At 39.5% G+C, this 15,893-nt stretch overlaps 1 protein-coding gene across 22 annotated transcripts in view; it reads right to left on the reverse strand.

The window, feature by feature from the left end:
• Window positions 1-15,893, reverse strand: part of MAGI1 (membrane associated guanylate kinase, WW and PDZ domain containing 1) — a 524,636-nt gene that overhangs the window by 236,558 nt on the left and 272,185 nt on the right. The window contains exon 1 of one of the 22 annotated variants that reach the window (XM_087954570.1): window positions 11,053-11,068. The exons of 20 other annotated variants lie outside the window; for them this stretch is intronic. The gene's annotated coding sequence lies outside the window, so the exon portion shown is untranslated. Of the gene's footprint in view, window positions 1-10,147; window positions 10,392-11,052; window positions 11,069-15,893 lie in introns of those variants that run through there. One more of the 22 variants, XM_087954568.1, reaches the window with a different exon arrangement.

The following is a 15,893-nucleotide window of genomic DNA, read 5'->3' on the forward strand; positions in this document are numbered from 1 at the left end:
TTGGAAACTTTTTTTACAATTTGAGATGCGTGTACAGTTTCCAATTAGTGGTCCCAATTAGTTGTTACAGATAATAGTCCATAGACATTATTTAGGCATTAAATTATGGATGGATCAGGAACCAACCATTTTGGCAGAATACAACATTCCTACTCTGACTCAATTACAGCTAATAGGAAGCTTCATATTTTGATCATCTAGAACAAGAACCTATATCTGATCATAAGTCATCCAGTTTATAGCTAGGTAATGCCGAACTCTGCTTTGTGGCAGTTCACCAACCCTGAAAACTTTCATTTCCATAAAAGCTCAACTGATATACTGTCCTCACAAAGACAAAGAAATCACAATTATTTTCCAAGTAGAAAAACTGTTCCACCTCCAATGTTATATTCTTGGACATATAAAGTAGGCTAATGATTACTAAGCCTTGTATCAAATATTATCAAGAATATTTGCTTCTCACAAAGCTTCATGATTGCTCTATCTTTATTTCTGGATTATTCTTTTGAAATCATTCATGTTCTCTTGCAAGTTTTACTTTTCAATACAATATTATATTGGGTGATCAATATATAGTGCAAAATTTTATTGATTTTAATATATTAATGTTTTTATTATATAAAACTCTCTTTTCACGATCCTGTAGTTTCTTAATTTGGAGTAGAGTCAGGATCTGAGCATTTATTGGCCGGATGCCCTTCCTGATGCCTACACAGAGTTCACAGTAAATATGTTTTCTTTGCGCCCTAAGAGCCCAGGATTGAACTCTCAATCTTCCAGGAGGGAAGCGAGCATCTTCACCACTAGGCCACCACACTGCTCAAATTATATTATATTATATTAATTATATTATATTATATTAATTATATTATTATATTATATTATATTATATTATATTATATTATATTATATTATATTATATTATATTATATTATATTATATTATATTATTATATTATATTATATTATATTATATTATATTATATTATATTATATTATATTATATTATATTATATTATATTATATTATATTATATTATATTATATTATATTATATATATATTATATTATATTATATTATATTATATTATATTATATTATATTATATTATATTATTATATTATATTATATTATATTATATTATATTATTATATCAGTGTGTGTGTGTGTGTTTTTTCTTAAGTTTTCACGGGTACTTACATGTATGGTATTCAGCTTTGTTCAGGTATTTTCCCACGTCATTATTTAAAAGCACTAAAAAAAGCACTAAAAGCATTAAAAGCACAACTATAATGACGTGGGAAAATACCGAACAAAGCTGAATACCATACATACATACATACATACATACATATGTTTTCTTAAGTTTCGTGGTACTTACATGTATGGCATTCAGCTTTGTTCGGTATTTTTCCCACGTCATTGTAGTTGTGCTTTTAAGTTGTAGCAACGTTTGGCAGAATCTCATCTGCCATCATCAGGCTTCTGTATAGTGTTCATTAGATGAACACTATACAGAAGCCTGATGATGGCAGATGAGATTCTGCTGAAACGCTGCTACAACTTTAAAAGCACAACTACAATGACGTGGGAAAATACCCGAACAAAGCCGAATGCCATACATACATACATACATACATACATACATACATACATACATGAATTCAACAGAAAATCCAGAAAAACTTACAGCTTATAAAATGCAAAATGTTATAATAATGAAAATATTGAAGGAGATTTTAAAGAATGGAGTCAGAAATTAGCAGCCACAGTATCAACAATGTCTTCTGCTTCTAGGGATAGACTACTATATGGCTGTAAGATATCATTAATGTAATGACAAATATAGAACAAATTTTATCTGACAAGATAGGTCTTGAAAGTAGATTTACAACTAATAGGCCAAGAGAATGGCTTACAAAAAGTCATTTCATTGGATCAACAGAAGAAATTGGCTCATATTTTGAAGTTCAAAATAGATTACAAATGACAAACCAAAAGAGTGAACTGATTTTTTTCCCCTAAAGACACTTGTTTTAGTCTTGAAGAATTCTGTGTGACAGGACAGAGAAAAGACAGAAAGAAATCAAATACTACAATAATAGTTGCATGAACAAAGATAAAGATTGTTAGAAATAAAAGGATGGAATATAAAGTGGGCTTGTTTAATCAAAGTTAAAACTAGGTACGTTGTTATTTCTGGCAACCCTTTAAGGACTTTCTGCTGATTTAGGGGCTGACAAGATTGATGCTTTATGACTAAGGGGATATATGGGATTAAGAGATAATTGTTTGCAACCTTAGAGAAGGTGAAGAGTCACCAAATATATTTCTCCTGGTTGTGAAGAAAATTATATTTCTTTTGTCTTTATTATATCCTTACTTTTTTCCCTTTCACGTTTTTCCTCTTCTCTTTAAGTTTAGTTTGTATTAGATGTTATATTATAATCAAAATTCTTAATACAATTATATATAAAAACATTTTTCTGTCATTATTTTTTAATCTGCAAAATATCAATTTTTCTTTATTCCATCAAACTTGTACAGGTATTAAAGGTCTTCTAAACCTATTCAAATACAAATATTTGAACAAGAATTAGTAACAAAATGTTGCCAGAAAGGAAACTGCAACCAAGGACAGAGGCATCAACAATTTTAATTAGCATACCTCCAAGGAATAAAAAAATGCCTTCAAAAATTCTGGGTATTGGCAGAGTTCCACAGCAACTTTCCCCTTCTGGGAACCATTCCCACTTCTTAAGTTAGCATTATAACCTAGATCAGGTTCCCTGAACTTGATTGAAGCCTTTAAAAAGTGTACTTTGGAGAGATGATATAAACCACTCAGATTTACTTAGGTGAGATGGATGAGGTAGAAATGATAGATAGATGATAGGTGGATGGATGGATGGAGGATGGATGGATAATAGATAGATAGAGACAGACAGACATACAGACAGACACAGACAGAAGACATGGAGGGAGGAACAGACAAACACATAAAAAAGAGGAAGGAAGGAAGGAGGGAAGGAAGGAAGGATACCCTTTGACATAAATACGCAGGGCTGGGAAAATGTATCTGCTTTAATGTATTTTTAAATTTAACAAACACCATACAAATATGTTGCCAGTCAGACCAGACAATTATTCTCTAGGTCAGGGTTATCAAACTCACAGCCCACAGACAGGGTTTGTTGTGCGCTGGCCACATCCATACTCAGTTTAGCAATGGGGGGGGGAGCTGTGAAACACCACATGACACCACCGTGACGATGCAAGTTTGACATCTCTGCTCTAGATCAGTGGTCCCCAACCTTTTTGTACCAGGGACCGGTTTCAAGCAGAAAATTTTTGCAAGGACCGGGGAGAGAAGAGAAGGAGGGGGCTTTTCCTGTCGCTGCAGCTATTCCAAAGCGCCCGTTTCACCCCCACCCCGCCCGCCCGCGCGCGCGCGCTTCAATCCACAGTGTCCCGTTCTGCCTGCCTGCCTGCCTGCCTTAGTTTCTGGTTGTTTGGGAGCAGCTTCGGCTGAGAATAATAACTATTCGCCTCTTTTACTCAGCCGAAGCTGTTCCGATTCAACCATTAATGAAGGCAGGCAGGCAGGCAGGCAGGCAGAACGGAGCACTGGGTTGAACCCGCCGCGGGCGGGCGGACGGGGTGGGGAGAAATGGGCGCTTCGGAGGCGCTGTGGCGACAGGAAAAGCCCCCCCCCCGCTTCTTTGAAGCAGTTTCTTCCTGGGCTGGTGGAGGAGCGAGAGAGCGACTGAGAGAGCTGACCCAGAGAGAAGGACAGGCTTCGGTTGCTTCCTCCCTCCCCTTCTTTCATTTGTGTCCTTGATCCCCGATCCCAGCAGCATTCACCGAACGTGAAGGAAAGCCGCCATTTTTTTTAAAAAAAATTCTTTGCGGCCTGGTAGAGAGTGCTCCACGGCCCGGTACCGGTCCGCGGCCCGGTGGTTGGGGACCCCTGCTCTAGATAGTTCAAGAATCTGAATTCTTTAAAAAAACATGTTTATAAGACTGTAAGTCTTCTTCCTGAATCTTATTATGTTAGCCTTCTTTAATTCAGTTGCACTTGCTGTATATCTTGACTGTCTATAGATTATGCCACTAATTTTACAGCTGCTGTATGATGTATGCCTAACCCACTGTTAGCATGTATAATCCACAGTTAATCCTTTATTCTTATTTTGAAAGAAAATAAGAATAACTTTTGAGGAAAACCAGGACACTCAAAAAGGTGCCAAGAGGCAAGATCAGAATATCTATTTCCAACAATAATTTCTATATACCCCTGAATTTGGTAATTCAATCTTCAACTTGAATGAAAATCTGAATCATTGTCATCACGGAACTTGCTAGATAAAAAATCTTCATGTAGTCATTAAGAAGCATAATATATTAAGATTATTTTCTGTGGCAGACCTGCTCTGTGGAATGATCTTCCTGTTCCCACAGGGTTTAGATAACCATGGCCTTGTTAATTTTCTGGAAAGATTAAAAAAACCTGATTTGTCATCCAGGTGTTGTGTCAGGACAACAAAAGGCCCTGCCTTTTTGGAGGCTGAATTTGCATTGGGTTGACCCCAGTCATATGATATGTTGTTTGATATGTTGACTATATATTTTATTTTATTTTTTATGTTCTGCTTAATCTGCAGTCATTGTTTTTCATTTAGTTTTATTTCATCTACACCACCACATCCATACTCATACTGATTATGTGAGCTGGGTGGCAATGCAAATCTTCTAAATAAATATAAATGCTGATGAAATTCTAATGGATATTAAAAATGGACAGCAGCTCAGGATTAAGAACTAAGGAGTCTATGCAGGATTATCACGATGCCTATCAGAATATTTAAGAGCAGCATACAAGTGAGGGTTTTTAAAAATAAAATAAAGACATCTGAATGATAAAGAAATTAATGCACCATTTTTCTCCAACACAATTACATCCAATTATCTTACTCCAACAGCTCAGTTTTTTCATACATTAATTTTGCAAGCATTCACATCATAAATTATGTTGAAGTTTCCCTGGTAATGTGAATGGAAGGATAAAAAAGAATATCAATGTGAGATCTCTGAAGTATCAGCACAAACCTTAGTTCAGGTACTTGGTTTCTTTGTGGGAGCATTTTAGGGAACAGATATATGACTGAAATTTAAAGACAATTTTTTTCATTGTAAATAAAATAAAAACCCCGAGCAATTGGTCTGTGCTTCTAAATTAATGCTTTGAACAGTTGCATTTTTTTCTTTCCACTATATGATCCCACTTGTACTCAACAATGTAAGATTGAGTATGTGAATGTATGTTTATTTAAGGTTAGGCTTTTAAATCAATGTTTTTGATAGTTGGTTAATATAACAGAACCTATTGTTATGATACAGAGTGGGACTGAGAACAGCACAGTTCTCACACTATATGTTCCACATTTAATCTTTTCAGAATTTTAGAAACATCAACATTCTGCAGTGGTGTTAGAAGTTCTGAATGAAATTGCCTATGAAACAGTTGTAGTAGAAGTGGTAAGGATTATTAAAGGTTAATTCAGCTCCAGCATAATTATAATTTATGTTGTTTTCCTTCCAGCTGGACTCAACTAATAGAACCTAGACTCCCTTGTAATATTTTACTTTTAATAGTTAGCTCCCTTCACTGAAGTCAACAAAAACTCTTTAGAAATCATTGAAATTTGTAATAAACCAATCTGTAGGAAGCCAATTGTTATGCATTTCATCCAAGAAGTTTTTTTTTGACTCCAACAAAATTCCTCAAAAGGACAATTACTTAGAGTAAACGAACAATCAGGAGTCTGATAGCACCTTTTCTAACATATTTTATCAAAAAGAAAAACGGTCTTTCTAAAAAAAATATCACCATAGAATAATCCAGCTCTTCTTGTACAATATCTAAACAAGAAGCGTAAAGTAACTAATGTTACCCCCAAACTGAAATATTCTCACATATTTGATACACAACTCCATAATATGTAAGCTCTGTCCCATCTTTTCTAACACTGCTGACCCATAAAGGAGTGTTACATTTTCTAAATCATCATTACTTTTTGGAATGTTATTTTGCAAAGCCCCTTTCATGATGAAGACTAATCTAAAAATGTAAAGATGAATTACTTTAGCAAAGAAAGCTATTGTAGATATGGAAAGAAATACAGAATGGTTCAATCAAAATAAAGAAAGTACTGGAGCAATTCCCATATATGAAAGGAATTATACTTTTAATGTTTTTTAAGAAGTTAAAAATGAGCATGAAGATTTACATATCAAACATTCTGAAAAATAACCCCAATGGTTTGAAAATTCCAAATTTACTCACTCATCCATAGGGTTGAGGATGCCTGCCATTCATATCTAGTTGATGGCCACTGTCAAAATCAGTGCTACATTGCACAGGGATTGGTTTGATTATTTATGTTATAAACCTTGCAGGAAATATTTCTCTAGCAAGTTCAAACAAAGAGAAATACCACCTGATGAAATGGGGGAAACAAGCTTATCTGTTTCAAATGCAAGAAAATAGTTAAAGCTTGATCGATCTGATACTGCATGGAATTGAAAAGCTGTTCTCAAGGAAAGCCCTGGAAGAATTACCAATTAGCTAGAAGACTTCCAAGAAGCCTTCTCTATCCTTCTCTATCTTGCCCAAGAAAAGTTGTAGAATTGTTTCCTCCGAGATGCAAAATAGAGGGAATCAATAACTGAATGGAAGTCTCGTCCTTACTGAAAGGAGCTGGATCAGCTCAGAAGGTATCTTGCTTGAAGTACAAGATACAACAAAAGTGAAGTATTCCTCTTATCTCTGGACACTAACAGTGATAGGAACTTGACTGTGATACCTTTATTACAATTGACTTGGGAAAACAAAATTTCCCTACTTTATAAAGATTCTCAAAATGACAAAAAGTTGATGCCACAAAATCTGGCTTGACATGACTAGAAAAAAACTGAATTGAGGACTGTTGAAGCAATAATATCTTAGACTAACTGTATGCCTGATCTTCTACCGTTCTCTGCCACTACTACCTCTCCACCCCACAGAATGGAGGCCATCCAATTGAAAGTTGGCATTTAGTCTCCAACTTAAATAACATATTAAGTTCAAAATCTCAAACAAACCAAGGAAATGTCAAAGGCATAATTATCAGATTCACAGAAATCAGTATTAGTTGTACTATAGAATGACAGGAGATCTAATGGCTTAATAGCAATGAAAAAAAATCTACGGTCAAATAAATTTCCTGATGTGGTTGTAACTAGCTAATACTAAAATACTCTACCCTACTGTATCTTTGGCTCTTCCACTGAGTACTGGTCCAACTGAATGGCGAAAAGGTTGCTACCAAGAAGATCAATGAATCTCTGAGGAAAAAAACACCAATAAACTTCTGGGGAAGAAAAGCAACAAAATCAGGAAGAGAAAACTTTTAGAAACAGAGTGGGCATTAGGCATAATCTTGATGATTTTATGACTACTGGAAGGAGGGAGTTAAAATTAAGTACCCCAGAAAATTAGAAAATAGTCTGAAGGAATATCAGTTCCATGTCACTCTATGCTTGAACAGAAGTTTGTGAGGATTAGGCAGTTCAAATTGGAGAGTCCATCAACATTGTGGAGGGAAACTCAAGGCAGCTGGACCTGGAATTGGAGAGAATAACATCGGCTTTGTCCCTTTTTTTCCATTTATTTCTGTTTGGAATTGAATGTGGTAGATTCTTTAGAAGACTTTGACCTTTAATGAGTATTTTCCTCAGTGCTGATAATCACACAGCAGAGACATGAGAATCTGGAGAGCAGTAAAAAATAGGATCAATAAGATCTCTTCTTTGAAGAGACAAAGAAGCTATCTCTCAATTTTGGTAACATTGTAAGAGGCTTGAAGGAAAATGGAGGGAGGGGACTACAATGTCTTTGTAGTCTGCCACCCTTAAAGATTGCTCCCACAGAGAAAGAATGATGATGATAAGCTGTTTAGTGCTTACAAGTGTTTATACTGTGACCTAGGCAAAATACACACAATTTGTGCCCATTGAAGAGACAGAGTTTGGCCATGTAGCATTGTTGGTTAAGCACCAAGTGGTCATAAGGCTGAAGGCTAGATTCCTGCAAAGAAGAACATGATCCAACAAATAATTGTAAAGAGTTTTCAAGGAAAGGTGAAGAAAGAGTGAGTAAAATAAGAAAAAAAAGAAGAAGGGAAAAACACAAATTATAAAGAAATATGATCAGAGTTAGGGATAAGCTATACTAATGCTGTGGCAATAAAGAATGAACAAAAGGAGTTTGGTGGGAGCTAATGCATAGGAACAGAGTTCCCACCAACAGTTCTATAAGCTTTGGAAAATTATGAACAAGGTTTGCAGAGGCATATAACCTGGGTTATATAAACCACAGAGATCATGATGTAGAGGCTAAAGTACATAATAATAGAACAAAATATTTGTAGTTCAGAGTTGAACTGTGAGGTTTTTGGTACTCTCTGAGCTTTGTTGTTTTCATCAGTGCATTGATGATGTTACCTAATTTAATAATGAACTGTCTGAAGAAAACAATCAAATCATGACCTCATGGAGCTTAAAGTTTTAAATTAAATGCCTACACATTTTATCATAAAATGTTTTCAAAACATTTATTTAGCGTAAGAAAGTTTTTCTTAATTCAAGTTAACATGCCAATAGTATGCAAATAGTATGAAATATCGTGTATATATCCACCCATAACTGGGGGTGGGGGGATGGGGAGTATATCATATATGCCATTGTAGGCTTTTCTTTCATGCTTCCATTTTATGGCCCATTTCCTGCCATTCCTACTTTAAAAGCAAATCATTTAAATAGTAGATAGTTAATCTTGAGATGCTCCTGCCATCTATGTCAATATTAAAGACACATTACACTTGTAAATATTGCCTGCTGGTTCAGAATAGTATTTAAGTAGCTTAGCAGACTGATAAATAAATAGCGTGAAGATTGATAAAATGAAGAGAAATTGAATTAATAGGACTGGATTGAGGAGAATCTCAAATGGCTTGCCTGTCAACATAATCAATGTCCTTCTTCACAAATAAATCCCACATGGGCAGGTGGACTTGATATGGAATTCAAATCACTGTTACAAAAGGTATTGCTGTTCATCAAATTGGTCTACTGTAAACATCAATGAAGTTAAGATTAGCCATGGTCTTCTATTTAAAACATCTACAAAGAATGGGTAGCATCATGCAACTTCACACTGGTTATGAGTGGGAGATGATATCCTACATGGATCCTACTGGTGAACCTGTATGTGGCTGAACAGTATCTGAACTGAACATTGGACATGAAGGAGCTTAAATTTGGTCCAGCAAGACTCTTTTTGTATTCTTTGAAATACTGTATATACATATTCCCAGGGGGAAAAACAGAATGCAAAGGGATATTCTAACTTTTTAATTCATAATTACATATTCACTAATTTCACATCACACTTAAAAACATACCAGGTATAACATTAAGTCAAACTAAGTCAAACATTAATTCCTCAAAGAAACCAAAGTATCTGGTTAACCTATACCAGCTCTCCGCAGTACACACTTGATGTTACAGATGTTCTGGTTTACAGCTGCCACCATCCCACCCTCTTCTATAGGTTGAAGGAGACTGCAGTCCAATGTGCCTACAGAGCATCCGCCTGGAGGGACTAAATTACAGGCATCCTTAGCCCAGGGATCAAATGAAAAGTAGGTCCCTGCAACAAGTACATCACATTTAATTGGGAAAGAAATAACTAGAGGATTTTACAAAGGAGGCACAAGGCTTATGGCCATTCCTTCCTTCCATGCAGTGGGATGCAATTTGACACACAAGACATCTCACCGTGGCAAAGCAGATCTTTGTGAAATGGAAATAGGATATGTCAACAAAAGCAAGGTTAGAGAGATAGCATTTTTTTTTACGACGACTGGTTAACGTCGCTCTAATGACTGGGGGAAATGTAGCAGAATCACAACCCGGCTATCGAAAGAATGAAACCCCCCGCCATAGGAAATCAAATTTAACCTTTTATTTAACGCCACTGTAAACCTTCCATATTTCAGACCCCCCCCCCCACACACACACACACATACACAAATACCTCACCAGCGATCCCAACAACGGGTTAACGGAAAAACGCTCGCCAAAGAGCCAGACTAAAGCTTCAGCCAATGCAAGCGCCTGACCTCCCTGAAGCATCTGCCGTCCAAGGCTCAGGAGCCAACCTGCTTTCCCTCCGCGAGGCGAATCCCCTTCGTTCTGCCGTGTCCCTAGGGGCCGTTTGGAGGAGGAAGGCTCGCTTCCGCCGTCCCCTTCCTGAGGGGAAATTCTCCGGCTCCGACCTCGGCGGGCCAGCCTCGTGCGCCCCCCCCAAAAGTGGGTCGTTCCGGGGCGCAGCGCGCAGCTGTCGGTTTCAGGGAGCCCCGCGCTCCTTTCCGTGCGGGCGCCGCTTACTCACATGCTTCGCCTCCCCCTCGCCACCCCCATTCCTAGGCTCCGGGGATGAACTGGAAATGGGGTTGACAGTTCCGCCCTCTTCCCCCCCAATTCAAACACGCAGGAATGCCTGAGGAGCCGCTAAGCTTCCCCCCGCACTCTTTCTGTTTTTTAAAATTCAGACTGAATTGCTTCGGGCACAAAGATTCTCTTTTGCAAAGCCAGTACGTCGCCTCATCCTTTGGCCAGCCACCCTTCTGGCGGTCAGAGCGACCCTCCAAGGCGGGGGGAGAGAATACTTAGAGCAACACCTGCCGTCCCCCCATGAATATGCAAGGGGAGACCTTGAGAGATTCCCCCACCGCCTTTTCTTCCTCTTCCGCCCCCAGCCCAAGCACTGAGACCGCCTTTTTTCTCCCCTCAGCCAGCCATCAGCTGCTTGGCTGCCCTTCCTTCCACTCTTAAACAAGTTGCTTCCCCCTCCTCCCTCGGAAAGGGAGGGGGAGCGCCACCCCACCCCGCGAACGACCCCCTTTCGTCCTCGCTTCATTAAAGCGGAGCGGCCCCTTTCCAACCTGCAATGCGGAGGCAAGACAAAAACCCCGCGCCACACGCTTCACCCTCGCCGCGCTCTCAAAAGCACCCATTGTGCGCCCGGCATCTGGTCCCGGCTCCCGGCTTATTCGCCTCCACTGACCCCGCTCTTTCACGGCGCGCCCGGGGCCAGGCACGGGCCTCCCGCAAAGTTCGCTTCTAGGGACCCCCCGAAAAGCCTTCCCAACGGCCATCTGGCCTCCCGGGCTGGCCAAAGGGCGAAGGCAGCCGGCGTGGACCCCCGCCCCTCCCTCCCGCCCGCCCGAAGCTGCGCGGGTCGGGAGGGAAAGGCGACACCGACTCTTCTCCAGATGAAACACCCCCCCCACACACACACACACACATACACTTCGCCCACTTGCCTGCTCCCTCCAAACGCTGCCCGGTCCGGATTAATCCTCGTTTTGTGTCGCCTTCGCCTCTAGAAAGTCGGGGCACTGAACGATCCCCGCCGCTGCGGTTAAAAAAGAGAGAGAGAGAGAGAGCGGGTGGGGGGTGTTCCCCCCTCCAGAAAAGAGAGCGCCAGAGGAAAGGCTGGCAAGGCTGAGGAGTGGAAGATGGGGGGTGGTCGGGGCTTACCGCATCAGAGAAGTTGCCACATGACACACATACAAAAAAAAGGGGGAGACGCAGAGGGGGAAAGTGATGGTGAGGCTGCAGCCGGCAGCACCGAAAGGGAAGAAGAGGCAGGAGCCAGGCTTTTTTATGTTATTGGTGACATTTCTAACACATGACAACAACTTCCATCTGGGTGGAAAGCTAGGAGTGTGAACTAAGGCAGCCCTGCAACACAATTCCTCCAGGGAATGGAGATGTAGGCCAACAGGACCCCAACGCCCCAGGGACTTGTTGCCAAGTGAAATCCCAACAGATGGGTTTGGGAATCCCTTTCCTTCCACGAAAGCCTTTTCTCTGCAGCTTACTACAAAGCAAATTCCCAAAGAAGAGCCAAAATGGTACTGCAAGGCAACAGAACCAAAGGCTGAATTACCTATGGATGCACAAGGTGTGTCTGTGCAAATGGAGTAGTTTGTTTCTTTTTAATGGTCCCTGCCTTTCCCTCAGAAGCCCCAGATTAATTTTAGAACAAAACCTGGAAATCACACTGTTTGAATCTTGCCTTCATCCAGGTCAGCTTCTCCCTCCAACCTAAATACTGCATCTGAATCTCTCTTCGAAAATGCCACTTGACTTTGCCTCTACTATTAATTCAATCAGAGAATATCTAATTCCTTTCATATTGGTTGTAAAATTAGTTGTTCTTTCCTACTGAACATTGTCATAATGTCTCAATCAGAGAATATCTAATTCCTTTCATATTGGTTGTAAAATTAGTTGTTCTTTCCTACTGAACATTGTCATAATGTCTCTCCTCAAAGGAGGCAGGGGTACTTGGGACCCTATTTTTAAAAAAGTGTGACAAAATTTCATATTAAAAAGGTATTGACCAACACTTTAAATACAGCTGAAACGTTTATAGAGATTCTTGGTCATCCAGATCATGGCTGTTTCAAAAGTGTTTTTTAAAGAGCCAACTGGACTTTCTTGTTTTTCTTTGAAGACGTTTCGCTTCCCATTTAAAAAGCTGGATGAGCTGAAGAACTGAAGAAGCTTCTTAGATGAGAAGCAAACCATCTTCAAAGAAAAACAAGAAAGTCCAATTGCCTCTGGAAAAAGCACCTTTGGGACTACAGCTGAAACATTTCCTGTCCTGCATATCACATTGCCTGTTATACCTTTAGGCCCAATGTCTTGGAGTTAGCAGACAGGACCTCACAAACCAGATTGCTACTTGCTACATTGCTTTCTGTGTTCTCTTCTACTACAAAATCACCCCACTTTGACTAATGCTAATATGTAAGTGTCCTAATTACAACCAAGACCTGTGGCCAATTATGGGAATGTGAGTCTGGATGTGGACCTGGAAATAAGGAGAAACTTTCTGACAGTAAGAACAATCAACCAATGGAACAGCTTGCCCTAGGAAGTTGTGGGAACGCCATCACTTGAGACTTTCAAGAAGAGATTGGACTACTATATATATATATATATGCAACATTGCCAATTATGGCTTATTCAACAGAATATGATCATTGTCTGCCATTTGTCAGAAATGGTGTAGGGTCTCCCACTTGGGTGGGTGGCTGGACTAGATGACCTATAAGGTCCCTTCCAACTCTGATTATCTGTTATCTGAATTCTCTGAATAAAATGGGTTAAATCCTTGCTGATCAATTTACTCTTATTAGGTTGTGTCATCAACTATCAGACTCCATCTAAAGTACTTTCAGGTGTTTCTATGATTAGACTCCTGGGATGCCCTTTCTGGCTCAGCCTTCAACCTCACTAACTATTGTCTTATCAGTGCAGCCAATTCCCTGGGAACCCTGGAAAATCAAGGCCCATTTTGCATAAGGCATCCAAGTTGCCCACACCGTGAAATTCTTGATACCAGTCTACAGATTTCATTTGTGTGTCTGGCTCTCCTGCCTTTTGCTTGGAAGGGAGCCATTTCCCTTGCCTTGCTTGAGCTGCTTTCACTATCAGCTTGCCAATCCTGGACAGACTGTCTGCCCAGAAGGCCGGATTTCTGCTGTTTGCAAGAGCCAAACTATACATTCCACACCTCCATCTGCTGTGGGTTATGGATTTCACTGGAGGAATGGATAAGGCAGCTCATGTTTGGGACAGGAACAACAATCTTGGACCTTCAAGGATTTTTTTTTTAAAAAAAATTATATTTGGAGCCAATGGACATTTTTTTCTAAAATTATTACTTGTGCAGGAAGAGCAACTGAGGATATTTTCATAGAATGAACCTCTCATCATACCATGGGAGTCTTTCACAGACTCAGAATTAATTAATCAAAAAAGCAGACAAAGACCTAATTCATATGCTACATTCTGAGTAGTTTATTCAGTATATTAGGTTATTAAACTATGGTACAGCAAAAAGTCAAATGAATCTAATGTTGAGGTGCACCACAAATGCATACAAACACAAAAATGAACCTGGGGGAGAGGAGGAAACTCTACCCCTCCTATTGTATTCTGAGTGAATCTAAATAGACTTTTTACTGTGAGGTGCTCTCTGACCTTGGCTGTTTTCTTACAGTACCTGAATAGGTAACATCATCAATGCTAGAAGGGAGTGAGGATTTTCTACTAGTCAAGGTAAGTCATTGAAGGAAAAGACTAACTGTCCTTTTAAGTAAATATGGTATTTATTGCACCACCAATAATTTGTAGAAGAATGTCTGGTGCTCCAGAAATTCATTCAAGGTCTCCTAGGATGCAGGGAGATCTTACATGCTCTTCTTGAGTGCTGGCCCATCACTTAGCATTCAAATCCAAAAAACAAATCCAGTTGATTTGTTTTCTTGTTTAACAAAGTTTATTTGGCCATCCATCTTAAATACATAAATCTAGATGGCTAGCAACCATTTTATAAAGCAAAACAAAACTAAATTCATAACGAAGTTAAAAGTAACCCAGCACACAGAAAGAAAAGGACAAGGTGCCATATAAGCAATTCATCATCAGATAAACTTACATTAAATATGTTGTGAGTTTTCCTATGTTTTAATCCTTGTAATTCACCCAGAATCACCTATATGACTTGGGTGGATATTTATTTATTTTTATCCTGTCTTTACTGCTTTTTTTTAAATAAATAACTCACATATGATGTTCCTTCCTCTTCCTCCTCTTTTCCCTGTTACAACAATCATATGAAATAGGTTGGGCTAAGACAGAGTGACTGGCTTTCATGCCCTAAGGTGGGACCAGAACTCACACTCTCCCACTTCTAGGCTAGCATCTTAATTTCTACACCCAGCTGATTATATAAATCATATCCCTCCTTGGTGCTGCAAGATGACCCTGTTTAATGGAGGTGATGTGGAGCATAATCAACCTGACAGATCAGGTAGAATAGCAGAAACCCTTGGAGATAGGTGGTCCCACAATTAATCTGGCTCATGTCATGAAGGGCTTTAAAGGTGATAACCAGGACCTTGAACTGTACCCAGAAGCATATTGTAAAGTTCAACTTAATTGGAGAAACTCTGAATGCTCAAACTTGCACACATTGTTGCATTCTTAGACCAGTTTAAGTTTCCAAGTGTTCTTTAAGGGCAGCACCATGTAAACTCCATTGCAGTAATCGAATCAGGAAATAACTAGAGCTTCTCAGTCCAGAAAGTGAGCAGAGCCTCTCAGTCCAGACTAGGCACAACTGATACACAACACAAATCTGTGCAAAGACCTTGCTGCCAGGGGAAGACATGAGCTCAGGAAGAACCCCAGATTGTGCATTAACTCTGTTTGGAGGAATGCAACTCTACAGAGTGAAAGATAAAAAATCACTCAGGGGACTCAAAAGTCCAAACCACCCAATCTTGGTATGATTTAACTCTGCAGCCTCTGTTCTCCACCCCCATCCAGCCTTAACAACTTCACATGAATGGCCAAGTGTGGAAATAGACAGATAGTCCTTGACTTCAACCATTTGTTTAGCAACTGTTCAAAGTTACAATGATCCTGAAAAAAAGTAGCAACAGGTCCACTTAAAACTGCTGAAGCATCCTCATGATAACGTGATCAAAATTTGGGTGCTGGGCAATGTGTAAGCACTATGTGTTTACAGCAACTGCAGCATTCCAGGGTCATGTGACCGCCATTTGCAACCTTCCCAACATGCCAATAGATCGGGGTGTCAAACTCATGTCATCACAGCGGCGTCACTTGATATATTGGGACTTTTTCCCTCTTTGCTAAACCGGGTGTGGGCGTGGCCAGCAAATGACGCATCTGACCCGGG

This window comes from Notechis scutatus, chromosome 2, assembly GCF_049901735.1.
Source record: "Notechis scutatus isolate UNSWTSFEM ecotype Mainland chromosome 2, rNotScu1.2, whole genome shotgun sequence".
Lineage (NCBI taxonomy): Eukaryota > Metazoa > Chordata > Lepidosauria > Squamata > Elapidae > Notechis > Notechis scutatus.